General features: G+C 36.2%; 1 protein-coding gene across 1 annotated transcript in view; it reads right to left on the reverse strand.

Moving 5' to 3' along the window:
- Positions 1 to 13035, reverse strand: part of KCNH5 (potassium voltage-gated channel subfamily H member 5) — a 446545-nt gene that overhangs the window by 422236 nt on the left and 11274 nt on the right. The window lies entirely within an intron of this gene.

The following is a 13035-nucleotide window of genomic DNA, read 5'->3' on the forward strand; positions in this document are numbered from 1 at the left end:
AGATAGATAGATAGATAGATAGATAGATAGATAGATAGATAGATAGATAGATAGATAGATAGATAGAGGGAGAGGGAGAGAGAGAGATAAAACTCAAACTATTCCTTGTCTTCTCAGCAGCTTCTCAGTCCTTTAAAGGAGATGTTCTCCAAGTTTCTGTCCTCAGTCCTATTCTCTTCTCTCTCTACCCTCTCTTGTCAATCTCATTTGATCTCATGGCTTCAACTAACATTCCTAGGCAAATGATTCAAAAATCAAAAATACTTATCCTCTCTCTCTCTCTGTCTTAGTCTCTCTCTCTCTTTCTCTCTCTCTTTCTCTCCTCTCTCTTCCTCTCTCTTTCTGTCTTCTGTCTGCCTCTATCTCTGTCCCTGCATCTCACTGTGTCTCTCTCTGTGTTCCTGTCTCTGTGCCTCTGTCTCTTTATCTCTCTCCTCTCTCTCTCTTTCTTTCTCTCTCTCTCTCTCTCTCTCTCTTTCTCTCTGTCTGTCTCTCTCATACACACACACACACACACACACACACACACACAGACTAGTGTCTTCAATTGCCTACAAAATATCCTTATTTCAAAATATCATGGCATGATAGCTATCCTGTCCTACTGCTGCTCTTCCCATTCTGCTTTGGACCTGGCATTCTACCAACTGTTTTGGAGCCTTGTGTTCATCACTGATGAGAGTTCACATGATCTAGCCAGCTCCAGCCCTCTTCCCTGCACCCTTTCCACTTCTTGCTCTGGGAGTAATAATCAAATGAATGTGAACATTCCTGGAAAGGACATGGTAATCAATTGTTCTATGAGTCTATTCACAATTCCTGTGCCTTTCCCACCAAAATATCCTTCCCTGGTCATCACTCCCCTATGTGTTAGCGTCTTCTCCTAGCAGAATATAAGAGGAATTGGCTTACTTCTTTATATTTATAACCCCATTGCTTAGCACAGTCTCTGGAACATGATAAGTGCTTAATAAGTGCTTTTTCATTCATGCATTCATTCACCTGAATATCTTACTAGCACCTCAAACTCATGTGCAAAATGGAGAATGTTATCTCTTTCTTCCAAAATCTCTTCTGTGTGACTTATTTTTGTAAATAGTACCACTATTCAACCAATCTCACATGTTCAAAATCTGGGTGTTGTCTTTTGAATCACTGTTCTCCACCTCTCATATCAAATCAATTGCCAAATTTTATCGATTCTATATCCACATATCTCAAGTGTCTGTTTTCTTTTTGTTCCCACTGCCACTACCTTACTATAGGCCCTTATTACTAGCACCTGACAATAATGATAATAATAATGATAGCCTAAATGTATATAATACTTTAAGTATTGCAAAGGATTTTACATACATTATCTTATGTACTCCACACAACAATTCTTTGAAGTAAGTGCTATTATTATATATCTCCATTTTACAGATGAAGATACTGAGACTGAGAGTAGTTCAGGGACTAGCTCAGGCCACATAGATACTAAGTATCTAAAACAGGACTAAATTCAGGTATTCCTAGATTTTACTAGGTTTAAAATCCAGTACTCTAGCCAATGTACCTCTTAGCTCCCTAACAATTATCCTATCTCTACTCTCCCTTCCCTCCCATCTATCCTACAACTGCTAGATTTATACCTATATCAGAGTTAATTTCTCTGCTCAAAACTTTTCAATGACTTTTTGTTTGCTTTGATGCCTTTGATAAACTCCTTAGCCTGGAATTCAAGGTCATACATAACCCAATATTGCCCTATGTTTCTAGCATTTTCTAGTAGAAATCTTGTCCATATAATCAGTCAAACTGACCTGCCCTCTGTCTCATGTACATGTGTCATCTATGCCTCACTCCTTTCCTTTACTGGTTTGATTATTTCCCAACCTTGAGATCCAATTCCATCACTATTTCTTTCTAAAAACATTCCATAACCCTTCCTCCAAGTTAAGAATGATTTAAAAAAGGAGAGTGGGATGGGGCAGGGGGAGGTGCAGCCAAGTGGCACAGTGGATAGAGCACCGGCTCCATTGCCATTCCCCAATACATACATGGTCAATGGAAATAACCAGGCAATTTTCAAAGGAAGAAATACAAACTATCAATTTGAAAGAATTATGAAAACACATTCCAAATAACTAATAATTAGAATATTGCAAATTAAAGCTACTTTGAGGTTTAACCTTGCACCCATCATACTAGCAAAGATGACAAAATAGAAAAATGACAAATGTTGGATGGGGCTTAAAAAACAAGCACAGGGGCAGCTAGGTGCTGCAGTAGATAGAGCACCAACACTGGAGTCAGGAGAACCTGAGTTCAAATCTGACCTCAGACACATAACATTTACTAGCTGTGTGTCTCTGGGCAAGTCACTTAAACACCTCTTCGCCCACCCCCCCGCCCAAAAAAAAAACAAGCACAGTTAGAGTCTTTAAACCTGCTATGCTGTTTAGATTCAGTTCCACCATCATCATCCTCTCCATCCCCAGGAAAAGCTCATCACTAAGAATCTCATCAAAACAAATATTCCATCAGCTTTGTTACTCCCACCTCACCAGTTATTCTAAGTTGTATCTACCCCTATGATTGGAGAGCAGAGTGGAGCTATGAATAGGTCCAATCATTTTGAAAAGTAATTTAGAACTATGACCAAAAGGCTACTAAACTGTGCACACTAAGTCTATACTACAAAGAGATCAAAGAATAAGGAAAATGATATATATGTACAAAAATATTTACAGCAGTTCTTTTCATAGCAGCCAAAAATTTGGAAACTAAGGAGCTTGCTCCTATTAGGCAATGACTAAAAAAATTATAGTATTTGAATGTAATGGAATATTATTGCACCATAAGAAATGGACTGTTTCACAAAAAAAAAACTAGAAAAACTTCTTTGAGCTCATGCAAAATAAATTAAGCAGAACCAGAATTATTTATGCAATCACAACAACATTCTAGAGAGCCATCAGAACTCTAATCAATGCAATAACAAACCATCAGTCCAGAAGGCTAAAGATGAAGTACACCACTCAGTCCACCAGAGAGAAGGTGATAAATGTAAGATGCAGAAATAGACAAATATATGTAGGCAAGGCCAATGTGGCCATTTGTTTCCTGTACTATAATATTTATGAAGCAGATTTTTTTTCTTTTTTGTCTAATAAAAGAGGCAGATTACAAATATACATAAATACATATAAATTATTTGTAAAATATTTTAAATCTTGTTTTTTAATATTTTTAATTTTTAAAAGTATTTTAAAACATTACAGTGATACATAAATGCAATCTATTGTAATTATTTCCCACTCATGAATATCATATAGTACTTCTATTGTACCTCACTGTACATTTATTATGCATTTTTAGAAAGTTATTTGGGCATATGTCATATTCCCCTATCAAACCTCTATGAAACTAGGGATTACATCTTCTCTAAACTTTATATCTCACCTAATACCTCCTACAGTCCCCTGCACACAAGACCCTTTAAAGACATTCTGTTGAATGGAATTGAGTGCAACCTCTCTGTGCACTGGAAGCTGCCTAAAAATTAATTTCTGCTTGAGTTCAGATCCAAAGGAAAAAATTGTCTCTCTAGCAAACTACACATACTTTCTATTATACGAAAAGAAAAATAGTTTCCCTTTTTATTCTAGCTTTCAAGATACTTAGAATCAAATTTATCTAAATGTTATCATCTACAGTGGTGTCAAACTCAAATAGAAACAAATCCTTTTGTGCCACATATTTACTTAGAAACTACAAATTAGCATCATCTGCATGGTATTATATTTTTTACTTATTTTTGTTAAACATTTTCCAATTACATTTTAATCTGGTGGACCACATTTCCAACCTGGCCAGCTTGAGGTCAGTTGTCCCAATTTGGACACCTCTATCTATTCAATTCCAGCATATAAAAGCACTTAATTCTTCTGCTTATTTTAGGAAGGCCCCTACATTATTGTTAAATTCTTGTTTTATGCAATTTCTTTTGTTAAAGTTCTATCATAATATTGTGGAATTTGAGTATAAGAGATTTTGTTTTTGTTGTTGTTCAATCATTTCAGGCATGTCTGAATCTTATGACCCCATTTGAGGTTTTCTTGTCGAAGATACTAGAATAATTTGCCATTCCCTTTTCCAGCTCATTTTACAGATGGAGATACTGAAGCAGAGTTAAATGACATGCCAAGGGTCACACAGCTAGTAAGAGTCTAAAACCAGATTTGAACTCAGGTATTCCTGATTCTATCTATTTCACCACCTAGCTGCCCTGTAAGTGGCCTTAGAAGTCAACTAATCCAAGTCCATCATCATTTTACATATGAAGAAATGGAAGTCCAAAAATATTCTGGTACTTGGACAAGCTCATATAAGTAATAAGTGACAAAGCTGGAACCCAAACACAGTCTTCCAACTCCATACCCAGCTTTCCTTATAGTGCACCATGACAGGGACTTTGGAATTAGATAGGATATAAATAAAATACATGAGGTACATATGCCTATTAAATTATGAGCTCTTTGAAGGCAACAACTGTCTTTGGTCTCTTTTTGTATGCCCAGTGTTTAGCATATTGTCTGGCATATAGTAGGTACTTAATAAATGTCGGTTGGTTGATTGATTGATTGATTGATGTGTATGTACGAGTACATATAGATTCATAAATATGAGTCAACATTCCAGAGTGCAAATCCAAGTTAGAGGAAAACCAGGAGAAGTGGCACAGAGCAGGATAAGGTAAGGAAGCAAAAGACTAAGTTAGAAGGGGGGATGCTGAATTTTAGGTGTTGAATATCTACAATCTTCTTTTCAGGTATCCACCTTAATTAGAAGTTTAAACCAGGTGGGCATGATGGGAAAATCTATAATCCCTGCTACAGTGGAGGCTGAGGTTGGCAGCCCTTGAGCTCAGGGGTTCTGAGTTACAGTAGGGCTGAAGCCAATCAAAGATCTACACTAAGTCTAGCACAAATATGGTGAGTCCTTGGGAATGGGTCCTCCAATTTGCCTAATGTGTGTGAGGGAGGAGACTGGCAAAGATCAGAAACTGAGAAGGTCAAAGTTTCTGTGCCAATCAGCAATGACATCAGTTCAGTGAGACGTTACTGCACTTCCAGCCTGAGACAGAAACCTAGCCTTAGGGTTTGGGAGGGGGGAGGTTGATAAGGAAGAAAAACGCATCTTTTCTGCATAAGACATACTGAATAATTGTACCATTGGATTGTAGATCCCACAACAATCTCTCAAAAGACAATAATAGTTGAGATAATTACTAAATATTACTAACAGGAAGATAGACCTGGGATGAAATTGTTATCCAGAAAATTGTTAATTTCCTTTAGCTGAAAAAAAAAAGTCAGATTGCTGACAAAGTATGAGCAAAAGGGGATGAATATTAAGCTTAGGCTACAAGACAATCACAATCTAGAAACTTATAGTACATGGCTTTACACAGTTTTTCAGAATACCTACTGTGCTGTGGTTACATGTTGCAACAAGGTCAGATTGTTAGAGGAATTCACTGTAGCAATCACTGCCTCCCTCCACTAATCCTAAGAAAAATATTCCAATACATTTTCCCAGTCTGTTGTATCGATATTCAATGATGAATAATTTACTTCATATGTTGGGGTTTTTTTTTAAGGTTTGACTCAGGCTAGTTTTGATGAACAAAACTTTTTAAAGATATGTCATCCACAAAAAGAATTTATTTTACTAAAAAATCAAATCATTGCACATTCCCAGTGGTAAAAATCCATAGAAGGCTGGTATGATGGTGCATCCCTGCAGTACCTGCTGCTGGATAAGCAGAGGCTAGTGGATCACTTGAGTTCAGGAATTTTGAGTTGCATTAGGGCTAGAGCTGCTTATTTAATAATTTAATTATTTAATAAGTAGAACACCAATATGCTGAGTCCCCTGGGAAAAGGGGTGCCATCAGATTGTCTAAAGCTGATTCCTAAGAAGGCGTGAACTGCCCTAAAGTGAAAAGAAAACAGGTCGAAACTTACATACCAATTAATATTGGGGTTGGACCTGAGAATGACTGTTGTACTTATAGCCTTGGGGAGATATGCAGACCCTGCATCAAAAAAATAAATTACAACAAAACAAAATCTGTGTGCAACAGTTGTGAAACTATAGCTCAGTCTTAAGATGTTGAAAACTTTTTTTTAATATCAGTTCCAAAACAATCCCAAGGAATCCTCATATATTCTGGTACTAGAAAATTCTACACTGCCAACTCCTCCAAACATCACTGTGTCCTTTCTGTGGTAGGCTTAGATTGCCAGACAGGTACAATTTTCTTTTGAACAGGAAAAGTTTTATTGCAATATTTTTTTTGGGTAAGGCAATTGGGGTTAAGTGACTTGCCCAAAGTCACACAGCTAGTGAGTGTTATATGTCTAAGGCCAGATTTGAACTCGGGTCCTCTTGACTCCAGGGCCAGTGTTTTATCCACTGTGCCACCTAGCTGCTCCTCTTTGTTTTGTTTTGTTTTGTTTTTGTGAGGCAGTTGTGGTTAAGTGACTTGCCCAGAGTCACACAGCTAGTAGGTTTTATGTGTCTGGGGTCACATTTGAACTCAGGTCCTCTTGACTTTAGGGCCAGTGCTCTATCCACTGTGCCACCTAGCTGTCCCTTTATTGCAATGTCTTGTGGTGCCATTAGCTCTATATATGCTTAGACTATTTTTCATAATATACCTTACAAAATGATATTCCCAACTCTTTGGGGACAATACACTGATATGACTAATGTTAACATCCTTGTTCTTATTTAACATGGTTTCAATCTCATGAGGTTCCTTATAAAGCACATAAATGCTGTAGAGAACAAAAAAGTCAAGTCAATAAGTATTTATTAAGCACCTATTATATGCACTGTGCAACTATGTGCTATAAAAGAAAGAAAGCAAAAATATCCCTGCCTTCAAAGGAATCATAAAGTAATAGGGAAGTCAACATTTAAACAACTATGCACAAATAAGATAAATAAAGGATAAATTAGAAGATAATCACAGAGGAAAGACACTAGCATTAACACAAAATTCCTCTGACTTCAAGGAGCTTACATCTAGTTTAGTTCTGGGCTACATTGAAGAAGGAACCTTAAGAAAACCTTCAACACTTAGAGTCATGTCCATTGTAATGCAGAAGCCTCAGGAGACATATTTTCTTCCAAAGGATTTTAAAATCCTCTACTACTACTACTACTACCACTACTACCACTACTACTACTACTACTACTACTACTACTACTACTACTACTACTACCACTACTACTACTACTACTACTACTACTACTACTATCACTACTACCACTACTACTACCACTACTACCACTACCACTACTACTACTACTACCACTACCACTACTACTACTACTACTACTACTACCACCACCACTACCACTACAAAAATAAGATAATGCATTTGAGACTGCTTATTTTATTAAACAGGTATTTCATCGAGTACTGGGCCTGGAGTCAGGAAAACCTAAGTTTAAATACAGTTTCAGACACTTATTAAGTGTGTAACTATGGGCAAGTCACTTAACCTCTGGTTATCTTAATCCACTGGAGAAGTAAATGGCAAACCACTCTAACATCTTTGCCAAGAAAACCCCATGCACAATATAGTACACAAGCTCAGGAAGAGTAAGATATAACTGAACAACAACAAATCTTATCTACTTTATGAGATGCCTTTGAGCCTTTGAAGTTGGTAGCCTCTCAATACAGGTTTGAAGGCCTTACTCCTATACGAAATAAAATTGGTGTTCAGAAAATTTAGCTTTTGAAGTGACTCATGAAGGGTAGTGAGGTTGCTTCCCAAGCTCGTTTTCTATATTTCAAATAGCATAAAATAACCTGGGAGTCAAACTTCAAGGAATAACATAGAACACAAGCTCTCAAGAAAGTAATCATGTCATTCTCTACCATGCCTAGACATCCATAATGGGCATCATGGTACAAGGAAAGATGTCTAACTCTGGAATCAGAGGATCTGGATTCAAAACCCATTTTTAGTGCCTATTACCCACGTGACCTCGATCCAATCTTTTAATATCCCTGGGCCTCAGTTTCCTCATCTGTCCTGTGAAGGGGTTGGACTGGATGCCTTGAAGGTCTCTTCCACATCTAGACCTATGCTCCTAGTAATCAAAAAATTGCACCATATTCTATTGGCACTGCTGAGAAAGAAGGTTACTGTATTTTGAGGCAGATAGGTAGCACAGCAGGTTGAGCAGCAGACCTAGAGACAAGAAGACTTGAGTTCAAATCCAGCCTCAGAAATTTACTAGTGGCATGATGCTGGGCAAGTCACTTAACTTCTGTCTACTTCAGTTTTCTCATCTGTAAAATAGGTGTAATAATATCAACTGCCTACTAGGGTAGCTGTAGGATAAAATGTATTTGTAAGTTGTTCTTAAGCCTTAAGGTCCTAGCTAGCTAGTAGTTTTTATCAACTTCAGCTTCCAAACTATCTTGGGATAAGGAAAAAGATTTAAGGATACAGACAATCATCAATAAAAGGTTTTCTGAAGGAACACGGGAAAATAAAGAAGAAAAGAATTATTGGGATCAAGTGCCACACAAAAAAATCATTGAGCTGAACTACAATTATACACACTAAATACACATTCAAAGCTAGTCTCCTAGGCAGATGATGACTGGTCTGCTCTCTGAAGCTTCAGTGGAACAATAGCAACAGAATGATTCCTGGAACATTTTACCTCGGTAAACAAATTGGCACAGATGGGAAAACTGAAACCTCAACGGGTTTAACAGCATGGCCCACGGCCACAATGTCCAGCCCTGGCAAGCAAGATCAAAAATGCAAGGGCAGACATATTCTTTCCCATGAACTTTCTAAATACGCTCTGATTTCTTACCGTAGGAGCTCATTCAAGGATAAATAAAGATTCATGTATACAGAGACAAATGTAGAAGATTTGTTATTATTACCTGATACTGGTAGCATCACACAAACACTATCATTGTAGAAATTTGAAATTAATGCTAAAATGCCTGTTAATTTCTTCTAATTGCTCAGCTGTTATCAAAGATAAAATGAGGTCTCCACTTTTCCTTAAAGTTCAAAGGCAATTTTAAAATGCCTTTGTTTCTATTAGTTTTGATAGTCATTTTTCCACCAGTGAAAATCTTTTGTCATGTGCAGATAGCGTGTATCAATTAACTAACATGTTCATTTCACTTTTATTTGCAATATTACATAATTCTAATAGTGAAAAAATCAGTAATATTTAGAAATAGAATATGCAACAGCTTTTCTAAAAATATTAAACATTTCAACTTCTTTTACTCCAATAGTTGATGCTTTTTAAAGAAAGCAGCAACTTCAAGATTTATTAGAATAATTAAAATCAAAATATTAACTTGTGTCATGCAAAAATATTAATACTTGGGGCAGTATATCAACATGCATTCATTTGCTCTATTATTTCTAGACAGCATGCCAAATTGTTATTGTCTACTTAGAATGTACTTTTTTTTTAATCCCTAAAATTGTATAGTGAATAGAGAGCTGACCTTAGTGCTAGGAAAACTTGAGCTCAAATCCTGCCTCTGACAGAAACCAGATGTGTGACTCTGGAGAAGCCACTTTAACTGCTCGGTACTCTAGGCCTGTGGTATCAAAACTCAATTAGAAATGGAGGGCCACTACACCATATCTAAGGATTTTGGTAGACCACATATTGATTTAGAAAACTACATATTAATATGATCTATGTTTTATTATATTCTTATTTATTTTGTTAAATATATCCTAATTACATTTTAATGTGTTATGGGCCACATGCCAGCCAGGGCTGGAAATTTGACACCTCTGCTCTAGACAACTTTTTAAAACTACAAAGTTCAGAGAAGCTGCTGACCTGAAATGCTAAATGAAATTTCTCTATCTGGGAGTTCTGTGTATCAATAAATCCCCACATAAAATCACTATCACTAAGCAGTGTGTGTGTGTATACACACACATATATACACATATGCATATACATGTATATATATACATATATAAATATATATATGCATACATACGAATGTAGAGAATAAGAAAGAATAGCTAAATAATTCAAGGTGATGTTTCCACAAGTTAAAAAAAAAACAAAGTTTAATCATCTACAAATTACTGTAAATACAAAACTTTTTTTTGCAAATGTAGTGTATTTTTCTGAAAGGAATACACATATTTTTTGGAGTTAACTTTTTAAAGTAATCAAATTTTGATGTTACAAGCTGCCCCATTTATAGTATATAAATTTTAAGTGGAACATGACTCACATATGCACAGATTAAAAGGATAGAAAATGGGGCAGCTAGGTGGCACAGTGGATAGAGCACTGACCCTGGATTCAGGAGGACCTGAGTTCAAATCTGACCTTAGACACATTATACTTACTAGCTGTATGACCCTGAGCAAGTCACTTGACCCCCAGTGCCAGCCCAAAAAAAAGGATAGAAAATAAGAATGTTTTTTGCATTACATTTATAACCCAATTAATTTTTTAAAGATACGTTATATTGAAAAATATATATTGTATTGTTTGGTTTGGTGACACACACCAAAAATCCTTATTTCTGAGGAGGTTGAGGCACATGGATGGCTTGGTTTAGGCATACAGTAGGACTAAAACAAATCAGGTATCCTCACCAAATCTGGCACCAATGGTGTGAGCCCTCAAGAGTTAGGGGAATAAATGCCACCAGGCTGCCTAAGGAGGGACAAACTGGCTCAGGTCAGAAACAGCAAGTCAAAGCTTCAGTGCCAATCAGCAGTGAGATTAGGCCCATGGGTGACCACAACAATTCCAGCTTGGGTGATCTAAATATGCATACATACACACATGCATGTACACACACACATACATGTGTATATACATACATGCGTACACATATACATAAATACACACATATACATACACATGTGAGTGTGTATAAATATAAACATATATATGTACATGTATATATAATTAACAGGTCAACATAACCAAAAATAATTTGACTAAACTTCCTCCTGACTGATCTAAAACTTTTAACATAAAAATTTACAAAAGAAGTATATATTTCTACAATCTCCCTTACCTTCTTTAAGAAATATCGAGTAGTATGATTGAGAGATCCATTTATCAATTAAGAAATGGTCAAAGGATATGAAGGGGAAAGGAACAAGTATTTTTATTAAGCACTTAATATGTGCCAGGTATTAAGTGCCTTACAAATATGATCCCATTTGACATATGAATAGGCAGTCTTCTAATGAAGAAATTCAAGTTATCAGTAATTATGAATAAATGCTCAAAAACAACAACAATTTGAGAAATGCAAATTAAAGCATTGCTGAGATTGTTATCAGATTGTTAAAGTTGACCAAAAAAAGGAAAATGATAAATGTTGGAGGGGCAGTGGGAAAACAGACAAACTGATGTTTTGTTGGTGCAGCTTTGAATTGGCCCAGCCATTCTGAAAAGCAATTTGGAACTATGTGATAAACTGTGCATACCCTTGGAGACAGCAATACCAATACAATACCTACACCCCAAAGAGATCAGAGAATGAGGAAAAGTACTCTTTGTGCAAAAATATTTATAGCAGTTCTTTATGTAGTGGTAAAGAAGGGGAAACAAAGAGGATATCCCCTTGTTGAGAGATGACTGAACAAATTATGATGTCTAAATGTAATGGAATACTATTGTGCTGTAAGAAATGATGAAAGGGATAGTATCAGAAAAATCTGAGAAGATTCCTATGAGCAGATGGAGAATGAAGTGAGCAGAACCAAAAGAAAAATTTATAAATAACAACAGTATTTTAAAGAAAAACAACTTTGAATGACTGAAGAAATTTGATCAATGCAATGACCAAATCTAATTCTAGAGGATCAGTGATGAAGCATGATACTAACCTCTGAACTCAAGGTATAGAATGAGACATATATTCTGGTGATATGTCCCATATGTGGATTTGTTTTGCTTGACTACACATATTTGTCCCAAGAGTCTTGTTGTTTTTTCCCTTCTTTTTTCCAATGGGAGTAGGAAGTGAAAGGGAAATAAAATGTTTTTGCTAATTTTAAAAATTTTTTAAATACTCTGAAGCAAGAGGAAAACTACTTCTCCTCAAAAAAGTAGCATTATTCAAGGAAGCATTGTCAGAAGGTACAAGAGTTGGCTCTATTGTTCTTTGAGCAATGCAGATTATTCCACTTGACTACCATGTTTTTTCACTATCCGTGTGATTACTATGTTTGAGAAACATGGTTTAGATAATCAGAAGGAAATCATAGGATCATAGACTCTCAGAGTTTAAAGGTTCTGACTCTTAAGCAATCATTTAGTCAATCCTATACCTGAATAGGGAACCCCTATACAACACCTCCAACCCAACAAATGAGCATTCACCTTTCTTTTTTTGGAGATCTTTAGTGATGGGGAAATTGAACTACTATATCCCAAGGCAACCCATTATGTCTTTGCAAAAATCTAATTATTATAAAGGCTTTTGTTCTTTCAATTGAAATCCATTCAATTCAATAAACATTTATTAAGCATCTAGTATGTGCTAGGTACTGTGCTAAGTGGTGGGGTTACAATTGTTGATTCATTTTGGTCATGTCTGACTCTTTGTGATCCCATTTGGTTTTTCTGGGCAAAGATTCTACAGTGGTTTGCCATTGCCTTCTCCAGCTCATTTTTCAGATGAGGAAACTGAGGCAAACAGGATTAAGTGACTGGCCCAGGGCACACACTGTACATTTTCTGCTTGGCCACAATCTTTCTTAGCCTCATTCTATTCATCTGTAAAATTGGGTCTCGTTTGTAAAATAAAGCTAATAATATCTGTCTTGTGCCCTTCTTCAGGGCTGATGTAAAATCATATAAAGAAATGTAGACAAAGAATTCAAAGCCCAATACACTAAGAATTACTATTATGACAGAACAGGGGATGAGTCAGAGGAAAAATCATCCATATATTGCAGGAACCTCAGGACCAACCTTAGGAGG

The sequence above is a fragment of the Vombatus ursinus genome, unplaced genomic scaffold, assembly GCF_900497805.2.
Source record: "Vombatus ursinus unplaced genomic scaffold, bare-nosed wombat genome assembly UNPS02014893.1, whole genome shotgun sequence".
Lineage (NCBI taxonomy): Eukaryota > Metazoa > Chordata > Mammalia > Diprotodontia > Vombatidae > Vombatus > Vombatus ursinus.